We start from the raw sequence: 16,325 nt of genomic DNA on the forward strand, positions 1-16,325 counted from the left end.
TAATCAATTAGACAGACATATTTTTGAAATTCATGCAGATAATGAGTAAGCAAGTTTACAGTCCAGTCCAACCTGGGGTGAAATCGATGGCAATGTTTGCTTTGTAAAAGATAGTTCCAGTACTTAATTAGGTTCCCTGTAAGCATTGAAAAAAACCAACAAACAAAAACCAAAACAAAAAACCAAAACAAACAAACCCCCCCCAAAACCCCAAACAAAACAAACAAACAAAAAACAAAAAAAAACCAAAACAAAACAAAAAACAAAAACAAAACCAAAAAAATAAAAACAAAACCCCCAAAAACCCACCAAAAACCAAAACCAAATCAAAACAACAACAACATCTCATGGGATGAGAGCAAAGGAACAGATATGGAAAGAGAAGACAAGCAGGATGTCATAAATCACATCACTGGTGGATGGACCTTGGTGTGATATAGAGGGGATTCAATGAAGGAATATAATGGAGGAGGAGAGCTCATTAAAGAGGTGGACCTTTAAGATGATTTTGTTTGAAGTATTTTTTCCATATGATGGCATCAGGAATGGATACTGAAAACTTATTTTCTCATGAACAAAAAAATAGGTAATAAGGAAAAGGACAGGATTTTAAATGCTGAGTCCATGAGAAAAAGTTGTTGTTTAAAAATGGTTTCTTTTAAAATCATCAGGATGTCTATACCGATTTTCAGTAGAATCACATAGATGCTTTATAAGGGGAGAAGAGGAATAACCCTTGTAGAGGCTCTCAGGGGATAGCTGCTGACATGGAAAACCATTTGCCCCAGTCAAATTTTTGGCTTTAATCTGAGATGAAGGATCTAAGTCATTTAAGGGTGTTTCTGTTTACCCCTCAAGCTTCCTGGAGGCAAGAGAGAAGCTTCTGTGATCAATAGTATCAAATGGCATGAAGAAGCATAAAGCATTACATATGTACATACTTTTTTTTCAAATGCAGAGGACATCTCACCTGCTAGATACCAAGTCCCTTTCCACATTATAACCTACAATCAGTCAAACAGACCAACTCAGTGTAGTGGTACGGGATAAAAAGTCTGATTTCTGGTTTATTAAGAGTTCTTAGAAAATGGAAATTAAGCAGCAGGTGGTACCTTAAGCAAAGTTTTTTAGGGTGGATTACTGCAATGGATCTAGGCAAGTATCAGCTAATAGCAACTTTTGAAATTTCATTAGAAGACTTCTTCCTTCAAAAAATTCCTGTGCCTAATACAGAACCACCAGTTACTACAATGGATTTGTGACAGAGTCCTCATAGAGCTGGATGTGAGCGGTAAAATTCATCAATTCCCAACATCTAGTTCGTACATTATCCAACTTAAATAAATGCTATACCTCATCAGTTTAGGCTATTGTTTCCAGTGATAAATTACCCACTCTCTGTTTTAATTCCATATCACCGCATGTTCCTTTCACTTAAAAAAAATAAATCTTTTATTCTCAGGATTTTGATCAGACAGTAGACAAGACTCTTCCTCTTCACAAAAAAGGCTATCAATTTTTTTAGACAAATAATAAATTCCATTTAAAAAATTACGACAAAAAATTCCTGACTTAAAACTTTGGAAGCCAAATTATTCAAGAATCTCAGGGAGACTGCTCAAAAATTGAGACATCAAGGGTGTTCAGACACTCAAAAACATAGGCTCTTACCTTAAAGCTGCCAAGTCCAATTTAAAATTAAATAATAAGCCAAATTGCACTGACAATTGCAAAAGCAGGAATGGATCTGTCTTCTACTGTGGAGCTAGAAACCCATTATTAACAAGATATATTTTAAGAGTTGAGTAAAATGCTGTTAAGTTTGCAACTGAATTCTACCAAGGGTAAATCCAGAGGAAAGAAAAGTGTGCTACAAAGGTAAGCTTTTTAATTTCTTCTTCTGTGTATATTTGGTTTGTGGGATGCTTCCAAGTAATAAAAAGATGACTTTGTAAACAGAATGTGTAATATGATCCTGAAAAGGAGGCATTTCCCCACCTTCAAGAAGCACAGCTCAGATGGCAAAAGAAATGAAGGAAAAGATTAGGGGAATAGTGACAGATTTTCATAGAGACATCTCAAAATGTTGACATTAAAAATAAATTCAAAGAGATTAAATGGCTTTGAGTAGTCAAGAAACAAATCACATGGATGTGTCATCAGCATAACTCTGGAAGCTGGAACCCAAACCATCCTGATGGCTAAAAAAACAGAAGGAGAAGCATACACCACAGGAATCAGCCTGCACCCACCAGCAGCAACTAAAATGACTGATATTGATAAGATGTTAATTTTAGGAATTTTGCAGTTAAGTGCATTATAACTGTAATCAGGGTGTCAATAAAGCTCTGCAAGTATCCTGTGGTCATCGGGGTCAGTCAGAGGGACTGTTCTCTTGTGATGTGCCCCTGTGACTGTATCTCCCTTTCAGCTGTAATGAATTTGAACACCACAGACTTCTACCCAAATGTCACAACTTAGCCCTTCTTTAAAAACAACAAAACAAAACAATCTTATTTTTCTGTCGCTGTTGGCAGCCTTGATGGCCTGCTTGGCCATCTCTCCTACAAGTGTCTGTACTTTTTGTCTAATGGCTGTTTGTGCCTGGAAGCCCTTACCACAGCTCTTCCTTCCATCATCAGTCCTCCCAAAGCATTCTCCCAAGCACCGGCTTCTAATTGTTAGCAGGAAACTGTCCATCACACCTGGAAAACTGAGCTGGAAACCGAGAAGATAAAATAGAAAAATAGACTCCACATGACTGTAAGGAGATGAAAATAAGTGTTGGGAATCACAGCAGCCACACAGGAGGATAATGGGAAGTGCTGGTGTTAACCCTGGAAGACCAAAACCAACCACACAGCCACTGCCCTGGGCTGTTAGATCTGGATTAAGTAATTACTCCATCAGATCTGCCCAGATCCAGGTGTGTGCATCAAATCTTAGCCATGAACTGTTTCAACAACATAGTGTGGACATTATGAAAAGCCAGATATGTAACCAAACCCACACCACCCCTTTCACTTGTCTAGCACACTGTCCTATGAAACATCTATTTTCCTTTCGCTTTACCTTACTGCACCAAGAGAAGGGTTAAATAGAGGGTGTCATCAGGGTGGTTGTTCCAGCACATTTTAAAAGTTCTGTTGCTGCACTTTCCCTGCTTTTCCAGCTCCAAAACTGAGGGCCTTTCTTCATGCATCCAGCTCACTTCTTTGGTTTTCATCTTAATAAACCCACAAAATATGGAGAGGAGATTTCAGAACACCTGAGCAACTGAGGGGCTCTGTGTTGAGCTGGAAAAACAAGAAAAGAATGGGCAGGGACAATGCACTGTAGTAGAGAGAAAATCAAATGCCAAAGCCATTCCCATCTGTTTTTTAGCTTTTCCAGTGTTTCTCTCCCTGTGTACATTGTCCAGGACAGCCACCTTCTAGTAAAGGCTATTTTGTCAAAATGTTCTACAGGGTCTCTATGTTTGTCATCCCTATATCAAGAACAATGTGCATTATTTCACGTTTCTCAGTAATAAATTTAATTTGCCATGTGTCAGCTCAATTACTGAGCTGATCTAAGGCACGATGAATGTTTCTTGCCACTCATTTTGTGCTCAGTATGCATCATAATTTAGTATCATCAGCACATACAGCACATTATGGTGGGTCTTTCTAGCTAGGCAATTTATTTAAAATCAAACTATGAATCCAGGTATTAATCACAGTTAACTATTCCCTTTTGGGGGGATCCCTCAGCACAGAAAATTCATTTTCTTTCATGTATTTCTTTGCCATGTCCTTCTCAGCCCCTGTTAGGTTCATCTTCAGAAGCAGCCTGTCATGTAGATCCTTATCAGAGATTTTCTGAAAACCTAGATAAAATATGTCATATGCACCGCAATTATCTACTTTATACCTCCTAAGCTCATTAAAGAGGTCAATTAGTCATTATTGCCTTTTTTAAACCCCCTCTGGCAGCCTCAGGTTAGACTTTGGCTCCTTAATGCAGGCAGTACTCAAACCCAGTGAGTGCTCCCAGGAGCCAAGTGCTCCTGCAGCCAGAGCTGAGCACCAGCACTTTTAGAGGGAAAAAAAGGGAAAAGAAAAAGAAGGTAACTGCCCACTGTTCCACTCACATATTAAATATTGATGAAAAGACTGAGAAAATAGAGCTGGAAACGTAAAAAAATCACACCTGAGTGAAGAAAAAAAAAAATCACGGAGAGAGCAGGAGGAAGGGCGGGGAGGGGGCAGCGAACACTGCAGAGCACTTTTGTAAGCAGAAGCTGAAATTAGCAGGGGGGGGGTATCTATTTGCAGGCAGAACAAACACAATGAGATGTTCCCTCTGCTAATTTTTGGCTTCTGGTTGCACGAGTGCACTGCAGGGCACACACCTTTCTTACCGTTTCCTCCTGTTCAGTGCTTTCCAGGTGATACCTGTGAAACAGCAAAGGAGGAGCACCTTCATTTTGAGTGCTGACTGTAAGCACCTGGTGACTCCTAGCACTTTGTTATGAAAATAAGCACACAGAGGTTTTGGGTTATTCCTAACAGAACCTTCCTCATAGCACTTCTCCAGGGTGCTGGTTGGATGAACCAACACAGCCAAGCATCCAAGAAGACTCATGGCTGCCTTGTTCTTCCTCTGTTGACTCATCTCAGTTTCTTTGTGGGTCCCAGACAGGACTATGCAGAGTTATGTGAAGATGGAGAAACTCGGCTCAGTGGGGAAGACAGGGAGAGAAATGTGCCCCAACCCCAGCTGAAACTCCATCTAGGAGCTCTCTGCAGAGCATTTCTTCCCTGCTGACCGTGAACTATTCCCAACTCATCTCCTTGATGTTTTTGCTGCCATTGTTGTGGTGCAAATTGAAGGAGAGAAATGAAATGGAATAAGAGAATGAAAGAAGGCTATTCCTGCCTCGATCTCATTATCTCTGCTGAAAAAATGAGCAATCATGGCAGTGAGAAACAAAATCTCTGAGGAGTGCTACTCCAGGCAGAGAAAGCAGCATCTGGGGGAAGGAGAGCATTAATATGTGCTTTTCAACCAACTGCATTTCAATTTACTACTGGACTCTAGCTTTCTTTTATTAATTTAGCAGTGTTCCTAGTTTATTCTGTAATGTGTACCCTACATTTTACAGAATTAGATGTCTATTTTTTCTTCTGTTCTTTTTTCTTAGTTTTGTTTGGCAGTGTTACAGATGATCACATTTCCTTCTATTTGCAAGTTTGCTTTATCTATATTTCACAGTTGCAATCTGGGCTGTCCACTATCTTATTACTGTGTGATAAGTGACATCTCCTAAAACTGCACATGAACTCATTTTTCTCTGTTCCCTTCAAATCCCTTCAAAGTCGGCTCATCTAAAATAACAAATTGTTGTCTTGTGACTGGCAATTATTAGTTTGGGCTTATTAGTTTTGATATCTAAGGTAATTTAATGTGCAACCTTATTATAGTTACACATAGCGTTGGACTCTATGTAAAGTCCAACTTGGCATTACCTTCTTAGCTATTAATTGCAATCCAGCTGAGCTCTGCATATATTAGAACAAAGCAATACTTTCATGAATAAATCTCTGCATCAGTTCCTAATACAAACATTTTAAGGTCATCCAATTAATGAGGAAAACTGAGGTAGATCACACACACTATAGCATTTGTGATAATATCTTTTGTATTTACTAGAATTCAGGTGACCAATATAACAGAATGGATGGTTTTATAGACTAAGCCAATCTTGCACTATGACAAACTAACATTTATTAATATCTCACTATCTGTAATATCCTGAGTTCATTTTTTTCCTGTTCTCAGTTCTGCTGTTTATGTCCTGATCCTCCTGTATCATCCATGCAAGAAGAACTTTATACCCATGCTGGATCCTATGAAAGAGTAAAGGGGCCTTCTTCGAGGGAGAGATATGTCCATTTGCAGCCAGTCAAACATGCAAAGAGCTGAGTTGTGTCAGCAACAAATATTCAGATTTTTTTTCATTGCTTCCCAAACTAAACATGTTAATTGCCAACCTTGTTTCCAAATGACCTAATATGCATTGGATATACTTACTTGTGCTAAAATTCCCGATGCCTTAAAAAGATGAGATGTAGCTGAAATTTATTAAGAATTTGAAGAAATCTATGATAACACCATGCAAAGAAAAGCTTTGCATCACCAGTAAGAGGTAAATATATGAACAAATGGTTACAAAAGTAAGTTGCCATAAATACCTTGATGATACTGGCACAGTACTTGGGGGCTTTGTCTTACAACTGAGAAGTCAGCACAGTAGCAGAGAAGTTAAATAATCTGTGAATCTGATTACATCAAATAGATGATGTTTCACTCTCCATTCATTTATTTAAAATTTTCTCTGTTTTTGGAGAAGTGATGTCTTTTTTTTTGGGTGAATGTGGGGGTGTGTTAACACGTTCCTCTGCTCAAGAATATGATCATGCAAACCTGTTCATTATTGAGAAATAACTGTGTATGTATGCTGCTGTCAGAAGGGTTTTCTGTGGTGATCGCTGAGTCCGGTGAGAAAATAATATAATTTCAATTTTGCTAGCACTCCTGAATCCTCAGACACCTCCTCTGCAGGAACACTCTGGTTACTGTGAAACAAGACCACCATGAATAAGAGCACTTGAAGACCACCACATCAGGACTATGAGCATTCCAAAATATTTCAATACCAGACCTTCGGATTTTCAGCAGAGCTCAGACCCGCGTCTCTGGAATAATAAACCCCCTAATTATTCTGCGGCAAAATCATAAGTCTGGGAATGAAAATCCTGTTATACTAAACTAAAAGCCATCCTACGTGCTGTGAAGCCCTTGCCAGGACCGTAGGCATTAAAAGAAAGTGCTACGTGGATTAAATGCGGGCTCACCTGCCAGGCAGCATATGCTTCGCTCCTGTCAAACCCAAGGGTTCTGTAAAGAATTGAGACAGATGCTTATCTCACCTCCTGCACCTTTTGGAGGGATCATGTCACAGCACCCCCATCATCAGAATGCTTTGTTGTGAAACACAGCACCCTTTTTAACACTGGTTTGCCAGCAGCCTGAGACTTGCTGGTAAGAGTTTTTCTCCCACGTCAGCCAGTCTTGGCTATCCTAAGTTTTCCTAAAGCGACACGTTGGAATTCCCTGCACACGTATCAACCTGGAGATACGTGAGGTGCAGTGAATTGTAAACTTTCACAACTGATTTACATGTTCCAGGTTTTAATACCCTCTCAATTCTTAAATGGATTAAGGAGGACAGTCTTTAGCTACATTTGACAGAGATTATTCTCGACATGGCCTATTTTTCATGGTAGTCATTTGTTGTACTTGGTAATTAGCTATATGGCCTTCTGCATTGATTTTTTTTCTTTCTGAATCTACTCTAGGTCTGCTTCCTAAATGCTGAATATGGTGTTTAGTGACACCACTTTTGTTTATTCTGCAGTCTGGCGTATTTGATAATTCATTCATTTCTTCACATGACATAAATTGGCAAGGAATAAACTAAGGTTGGAAATAAAATGGCTTTGGCTGTCACAGGATGGATAAAAGCTCTGGAATGGCTGCCCAGTAATAGGAATACTGAGGGCCAAAAACCCAACTGTTTTTTTCAGATGAAGCTTACCCAGTTCCTGAAAAGGTTTGTAAGACCTAACACAGTAGCTCTGGTACGGAGGAAATGGGTCCCAAAACACAAAATGCCGTTTTCAGACATTTGCGAGATGAGTGTTCACGCACAGCATGATTCATCATCACAAAATATCACAGCATTTTCTTGTGTGTGCACAAAACAAACAGAAAATTAATCATAGCTCATTACTTATAGGCTTCCCTTTGAGCCTTGGAAAGGCTAACTCTAACTTGGAACACTGGTGCTTCCACAGGGGAAGTCTGACTTTTAAAAACATTTAGGGGCACATGCAGCTGACTCCTGATGCAGAAGTACTTGCAGTTTGTAAGGTTGCACATGCTATCAGATCCTGCTTTGTGATATTTTCCACAAAGACCATCCATCACAGTTGCAGCCTTGCACCTTGCTTTTGCCTCCCAAATATCTCCCACTTCTGAAGCTCCTTCCAGCTCCACTTGCATCTCTGCACCTGTGGGCTCTTTTCTTGGATTGTAGCAAGGGACAGAAATTCAGTGTCTGCTCCCTTTTGTGCATTCTTCCCTTTCACCATATCTCTGATACTACTGGAGAGGGCTGGGAACCACGGTAACCCAGAAACACACCCTCCAAAATACAAGAGAGTTCAGCAGAAGAGTCAGATAACATCCACATCTACAACGACTAAGACTACATCTTCAACCTTTGCACTGAGACCTTGTGTGGCACACGACAAATGCAATCAGCTCCAGGATGACTGCCAAAATCCCCTGAGGAGCTTCATCAAGGGACAAGCCCAGTTCCACATGCTGTGGTCCCCCCTGCCTCATGCAGGAAGCTCTATAAATGCTAAAGCCACCTAAGGGGAACAGAAAAGCATTTCCTGTTCTTCTGTGTATCTGTAACAACAACAGATACCAAGACTGTGACAGTTTGGAAACAGACCCATGGGAATCATTGCATGGCACTGTGAAGGTGAAAGGCAAACACAAGCACAAAGAAAGCACAAGAACCCAGAGAATAAGCATTTAAACAAATCACTATGCTGCTCTCCAGAAGCAAGCTCTCCCATCAGAGCAGACTCATGGCTTCATTTCCCATATTCCATGCTCCAGTCACTCATTCAAGTCATTGCCAGCAGTGACATTTCTATTGCTGCTGCAGTGGCAGGAGAGTATAACTTTTCAGAAGGTGTGGGGGCTGGGGTAGGGTTGAATTTATCTGACTCTTATTTAAATAGGGGAAGAGCCAGAAGGGATAGGTGAATTCAGTAAGACAAAGAGTTTCTGTATCAAATGGGACCTATAAAGCTGCCCCATGTAATACTAGATTTGGAAGTTGTTTGTGTAGCTCTTTATATTCCCAGACTAAGTTCCATAAACAAACCCTGTCCATATCTGCTCTTTTACAGGAGTTCACGGAGTATGGAAGCAGGCTTACTGCTTCTTGAGCCTAAGGGAGAGCTCAGGCTCTTCTCTGCACCAGGGCAAGGCTCTCAGGCTAGACTTGTCAGCACCTCAAGCAACAGAAGAAGAGTTTTACCATGGAGATCTATTCAGGGGCAGAGGCTGTGGATGAGTCTCTGTAGCCTGAGATTTTCCAGCTGCCTCAGGGAACATTGAAAACAAGGACAAGTTGGTGTCACTTAGACAAAAACATTGCTTACATCTGGGACTATCCCAATCCCAGAGTAGCAAGAGAACCTTGGAAGGTTATATCAGTATCATAAAGTATCATAAAACTTTTTCAAACCCTGCTCTCCTCACCTAGAACAAAGTGGAGCCAACCACCATCAGCAGGAATGCAACTGGGACCATCCCACCCCATTAACCAGAAAGCCAAGAGATAACAGAAATGCTAGTTCAGTCTGAACTGAAAGGAGACTTGAAATATCAGTTCAACAACAAAAAGGCACCTATCCCCATCCTAAGCCAACCTACGCTGCTAGGTCTTGAAGAAAATTAGTGTAATAAAACATCAAGTCAAAGCAATATTACCTGTAATCTCAGTCTGGTTAATCATAATTATTTTAAGTATTTATTGTTGGAAATGTGAGGAAAATGCAGAAAGTGAATTGAAAATTGACATGAAGATGTGACAATTACAGTAACAATAATGCCTTTGTATGATGGACTATTCATAAAATGCCTTATATAATCAGATGCACAACAAAAATGCCTGAATGTGTCTTGCCATGTATCAGATAAAACATGAAGTACTTATTTGGCATCAAAACCAGCTGCTATTCCTTCGACATCCATCCTATTTGCAATAGCTTTAGAAAGAACAAGACATAGAAGCATAAGAGGGAAGAGAAAGAAGACAGTGATAAAGATATGAAAAATGCCTGTTTAATTATGCTCCAGATTTTATCTCTGTTTCATATCAGCTCTCTCTCTTTCCTTTCCAAGAGAAATAACTGGCATGTGCTTTATTTTGAAAGCAGATTGACACAAAAAATGAGAATTGGCCATGTATCCTGGCATTAATCTCCCTCCACAACAGCCTGTGATTGAGTCAGAGCTATTATTCTCACTTTCAGGTCTGAGTCATTATCAAAAAGGATGCTATTTCTCCAGCACCCTTTCCAGTAGGAATATACACTGTCTAGCAGGGAAATTGCAGAGCACTTCGAGTCCTACAGAATTTTCTCTGGCTCTTGCTTTTGTCCTGTTCATCCAATGAAAAACTGAAAGCCAAAAGGAGTACAAGGAAATGGTATTGCTGTTCCAGTTTCCTTATTATCTACTTTCTTCCATCTTTCTTCAGTTTACTCCATGATAGCATCCAGAATGTTATCTTCCCCACTAAAACCACAGTGCCTCATGAAAACCCTTCCCTGTTGATTTTGAACTCATCCCTTTTACTCTGTGTATACAATAAACATTGTCTCCCATTATGGTTTCTCCTTCGTCTTCTCTGCTCCTATGCCTTCTGCTTACATGCATCTAAATATTCTTCCTAAAGATTAATTGGCACCCTTTTTCTGCTCTGACCTTGAGATAGTCCTTAACAGGCCACCTTAAATATCCCCACTTGCTTCCTACCCAAGGAATGGAAACAACCTGCAGTGCCCCTGTACATCCCAGCTGCTGAGCTCTGCATAAGACACCAGGTACTCAGGAACATTAATATTCATCAAATATAACATGTCTGCTCCCTACCTCAGCTTCACCTGGGCAAGTGCAGCCCACCCCATTTACCAACAGAAGGAGAAATGATCCTGTGCAGGGGGAACACGCTCAGAACCACAACTGCCTGTCAGCTGATGAAATGGTGCGTTGCGTAGCTCACTGACCCTCAGTTTAAAGCTTCAGTTCTCTTCTAAAGAAACTGTGGAGCTTTTTACTTGGGTGGGGAGGTGGAAGAGACTGGCTTCAAACGCAGCACTTGCTCCCTGAGTTTTCCCAGCTCTCACTAAAGCTTTTGGGCAGCTTGGAGTGAGAGAGTAGACACCTCAGAGAGCAGGATAGAGAGCAAACACCCTTCAGCCTGGTGATGACAGAGAACCAGAAAATGGAATGCTGATCCTAACAAATGCTCCTGGTCTGCTCTACTCTGAAGCTGAAGAGAATCTCATCTTCTTTTAATTTAAATTTTTATGTTGTTCTCTTCGATAGAGTACCTGAGTGCTTTCCTCAGCCAAATTTCTCAGCTCACTACCTGCTTTCCGTGCAAACACCCATGGAGATCTGAGGGCAGAATTGTGCCTGTTGTTGTAGTTACGAAAATAATGCAGGACTCAACTAATGCAACTCTTATGCTTAGACCCCTTTAATCAAGCAGCTTTTCCAAATCATCTTATTGAACTCTTTTTAGGAACAGTTCTGACTCCTACTTTTCACACGCTGCAGATATTCAGTGGCATGCCCGTGAGACTGGCTGGCGGAGGCACCCAGCTTCAGAAAAGAGACAAGGCTTAAACTGCTCTGAGGTTTATCCAGCATTCCTAGGAACTCACTACCTGCAGGAGACCGCATTCCAGTACTTCCATGAGCAAAAGGATATTTTCCCAACACAACTGGGTGCCAGTATCCAGAGCACTCAGCAGCAAAGATACTGGTGCTCAAGGATGGGGTCCCTTCTGCCAGTGTTTGGATGGGACCTCAGGAGCCGACAGGACTACAACTCTTTTTTTCTTTCTTCTTTTTGTTTTTGGTTTGGTTTGGGTTTTTTTTTGGTTTGCCATATCTAAAGTTTATTTTTTACCAGTCATTTGAAAAAAAAATAAATTTGAGCTACAGCTTAGGTGCATTTTTGTTTCTGGACAAATCTCCAAGAGCCATCACTTACTCCCTTCATTCAACATCACACTTCACTTAAGTGACTTTTCAGAACTAAGCCTGTATGGAACTGACTGTAGTATTTTATCCTCACTGTGAAATATTCTTCACTTTTGTGACACCAACTAGTCTTGAAATGCTGTAAAAATGCTGACAGAAGAAATACCAGAGAACGGTTTTAAAAAGCTTGTGAAGGATCGGTAGGTCCAGAGGTGTTTTTTCAGCACAAGAACAGCTGGGGGACATTTAAAACCAAATGGGAAAAATTCTAAAGGACACAGAAGATTTAGTGTATTTGAGGGAGTCACCAACATGAAAGGTAACATATTTTGGTGGAGGCTGGAGGGGACAGGATCTGATGGACAGTATGTCAGCCCTATAGCAGGAACAGGGGGGCAGGCAGCACTGCTGGAACGTGGGGAAAGCAATGAAATGAGAAAGGTAAATGAAGCGAAGTGTAGCATCAGGCAGAGGCCCCAACATCACAAACACGGTCACAGTGTACAGTTTCATAGATCCCCTGAGTTTTACATTGAAGAGAAGTGACAAAATCATCAGGAGAGAAATGAGAATGACCAGCAGAAGCCTGAGGAGGAACAGTGTGAGAAGGGAGTCAAAAACACTAAAGAGCTGCCTGAGGTTAGTGCTACTGGACTATGATTTATGGAGGGATATATTCAAAACTGCCTCAAAGGTTAAATGTGAAGCTTGGACAAGAGAATGAGAGAAAAGAAAACCTTCAAGAGTCCAAGATGTAAGCAAGATATGTGGCATGTGCTGCTCAGCTAGCACAACTGCGCTGGGAAACTGAATTCCTGAACAGCAGCTCCTTGTTTTGCTGCCCTGAAGGGGCACTCCCAGTGGTGTCTTTGTCATTTGAATGCTGATGGCTTCCACCCCTACAGCACCTGTACTACAACAGAGGAAGAACCCCTAAAATAGGGCTGTGGAATGTTCATTAAACAGTCTTCCAGGATTTCATTTTCAAATGTAAGCACCAGACCACATCCATGCTTACACATAGAGGTGCATATACACATATACATTAGGTTGCGTTTTCTTCTGCTCATCAGAACTCTTAACAATATTATTTAGTTGTGTTTAAAGTTTTTCTTAGAAATCCAGATGAAAATAAAAGTAATTTATGCAAACATGTCCCACAGTCTCACTTTGGAGAGACCAAAGTGGTACTTCTCAGTCTCCCAAATAAAAGTCACAGTAGAGTTAGATTTATAACCCTCCCTCTTATTCAGGCTTTTCCTAAGTCTTTACTGCATTCTGTAAGAAATCATTCACCTTTCAAACCAAGTGGTCCTGCAGGTTCTTTCCTGCACCCACATCCCAGGCTCCTCTTTTGCCTTCATCCAGCTGCATCAACAAGAGTCTTGTCCACCTACAGATGGCACTTTGTGGCTCCTGAAGGGTGGAATTTGTGGCCAGTTAATTTAATTTTGCACCCTCTACAATTATGGGGATTGTTCTGATTTTAATTCAAATCATATAGCCCTTTTTCACTTAGCTTTGTTACATCTTTAATTACGACCTTAGGTTGAGGTGGTATAATTTTACTTTAAGAGTTATGCCAGAATTCAAGTACTGACATCTCCAGGGTTCATAGAAATTGCAGGGATCATAGGAATTTAACTTGATAATTACCTCAATATTTCAAGTCAGACAATCACCATATAAAATAATTATGGGTTGTTGTTTTTCCAAATTAACTTTGTGGGTTACTGTGGGTTATTGCAGGTTACAATATATTAAGTTAGATAGGTAGAGAAACAGAGATAAAGAGGTATGCAAGATTATTCAACCAGATGGCTAAGGAATGCCAAAAGACAAAGAGAGACAGGTTTTTTAAATGCATAAAATAGCAAATAGCACATTCCCAATTAAGGAATGCTCACATCAAGGATTCTTTTCCATCACCTCTTCAGCCACAGAAGTTTCTTTCCCCATGGGACTTGTAAAGATTGGCACAAATTGGAGCAAAAATACCCTTTGTACTCTTCTTGCATGAAATCTTCAAGAACTGGCCCTTCTGTCACCCATATAAATTCCCTTTTACTAACAGAAGCACTCTTAGCCAGCTCTTCAACATGTTCCTTGGCACAATTATGGTGATTTAAGCTGTAAGCTACTACTTGCTAAGGTTTTCTTTATTTAATTTTAAAAACAGTAATTAAGAAAGACCAAAAGTGAAATATTTTAATATACCATAAACTGATTACATTTTGTGGGGATAGTTTCCCCCCTTCAAAACACCAATGCTTTTGTTATCTCTCGCACATAAAGATGCAGGAAAAAAAAAATTACTTGGCATGATTTCCGTCATGTTGATTCTTCTGGGTTCTCAAATATTATGATCCATGGAAAGTCTGGATTCATGCTTACTTCTACTCTTCATTAAGTCAGTTGTAGTTGAATTGCTGGTAGGGCAGGCTGCTGATACAGTAGGTGGGCATGCTGAATAAAATACATACCACAGCTGTACCTGCACTTGTCAGAGAGCCAACCTGCTTTACGCCAGTCTGTTCTCCACTGCTTCCTGGTCATAGCCCATCTGTTTCTGAATTCATAAAATGCTGAAGAACACAAATATCTGAACCTATTATAGGTAACATGCTTCAATTAAATTCTGATTGTGGAGCTGTGCTTAACAGACTAACATTGGTAATGTATCTCTTTCAAATTTGTCAATAAAATAGACATCCACCCATAGATATTTCAGTGGAATTCGGAGGCTTTTCTATGTAGTGGCTTCTACATATGGTGCATCTGGCCAATATTCTTGCAGTTGCAAACAAAATCAAACCCAAAAACAACCTGCCAAGACAGAGTATGGAAGGTTACTAAGACAGATTAGATAAAAACCTACATATAGGGAGAGGTTTCACGGTAGGAGCCCTTACAGGTGAAGTAAGCCAGACAGCTATTAACCTGAAGTTACCAATAGCTTAAAGTGCTTTACATTTCAGTTGGATTCAATGGTAACATAGAATGATAATGCACACAAAAATGATTGCACTAATAAAAGTTTACCATGTACACATAATTTTTGCACGGGGGGGGTGAAACACTCAACTTTACAAGGTCAGTTTTCATAAAAGCTATGATTTAAAGGAACTCAGCAGGCTGTCAATAACTGACTTAATAGGAACAGACTTTAAACAGAAAAAGTAGGTGAGGGATATATCCCCAGGAAATTTGCTGAGGATACCTACAGTACCTATGATTAAACTATCTGTCCTCTGGATGTCATCATTGCTCTTTTTATATGCTGTTGGTTAAAGACGCATTTATGTAGAAGATAACTGCAGTCCTAAGGAAGCTGGCTTGGGTGCATTATTTTTGGTAGCTCAGTGCATTTCTAATTAGAACTGAATTCACAAGAGTGTGGTCCATATCATTACTATTTATAATCTCTAATGAACCTTTTTCTATAATGTAATGCAAAAAAAAAATTAAAAAATGACCCCCTGTGCACATTTCATTTGATGAAAACTCACATCTCTGCTTCAAGAAGCACTTTATGCCTCTTCACAAAAAATTCGCATCTTTCCATATGTGCAGCTGAGACATAGCTGCCAGTCAGCAATAGTGTTTGCAGTATTTGCAAAAATCTTTACTTTAACCTGGAACCAGAATTTAAAATTTCAAAATAAGGTGCTTAATTCCTCTGGCAAGGGAATACTCCATTAGCGCTGAGGCACCAGAGCAGAAAGGAAAAATTTGGAATACACCTTACTGTGACAAGATTGACCCTGAGAGATTTGACAGAGAAAACACACCAAAGCGTGGCACTGCAGATATTTACTATATTCCTACAAGATCTTTTATAAGATATTACAGCAAAATAGTCTAAGTAGAAGCAGATTCTAGGCTGAATCATTCTCCCAGCACGAGGTATACAGTTGAATTCAAACCTTCTCAGTACCTTTCAAGTCCAGATGAATCCAAAGACAAGGAGGGGGCTGTCCTGGCGTGTTGGGTCTGCTGGCAGGTGGTGGATGCTGAACCAGCCCAGCCAGCCAGGGAAGGAGACTGTCACCTTTGCACTTCTTTTCTTGCGCTGTGCCAAATGTTTCTCGGCTGCTGTCAGCAACCATCGTGAAACACCTGAAACAGTGTCAATTTTAGCAGCCTGGGGACCACTCCAGAAGTCTCAGAAACACAAGTATGATGTCCTTCTCCCTTCTGCACGGCCATTGCACACGAAGTGAGTTGTCAGAGAGCTACATTGCATCAAAAAACCCTCCAGCTTTCACAGAGGAATTACTATGGAGCTTTCAGAGAGAGATGATGCCCAAGTTGTACAAGCTGAGGTTTAACATATACCTTCTCACCAATAAATACTCACCAAATTGACTGAGGTCGAGTTTCCATAGAGGAAGGGGGATAGGTGCTCCATTCCCATC

General features: G+C 40.3%; 1 long non-coding RNA gene across 1 annotated transcript; it reads right to left on the bottom strand.

Moving 5' to 3' along the window:
* Positions 1-12,539: 12,539 nt before the first annotated feature.
* On the bottom strand, positions 12,540-16,125 carry LOC116788379. Its single transcript, XR_004357619.1, has 6 exons — positions 15,845-16,125; positions 14,624-14,733; positions 14,424-14,515; positions 14,224-14,349; positions 13,204-13,323; positions 12,540-12,815 (listed from the first exon to the last, which is right to left on the bottom strand). It is a non-coding gene; the product is annotated as an uncharacterized LOC116788379 (long non-coding RNA).
* Positions 16,126-16,325: the final 200 nt, after the last annotated feature.

The sequence above is a fragment of the Chiroxiphia lanceolata genome, chromosome 6 (genome assembly GCF_009829145.1).
Source record: "Chiroxiphia lanceolata isolate bChiLan1 chromosome 6, bChiLan1.pri, whole genome shotgun sequence".
Lineage (NCBI taxonomy): Eukaryota > Metazoa > Chordata > Aves > Passeriformes > Pipridae > Chiroxiphia > Chiroxiphia lanceolata.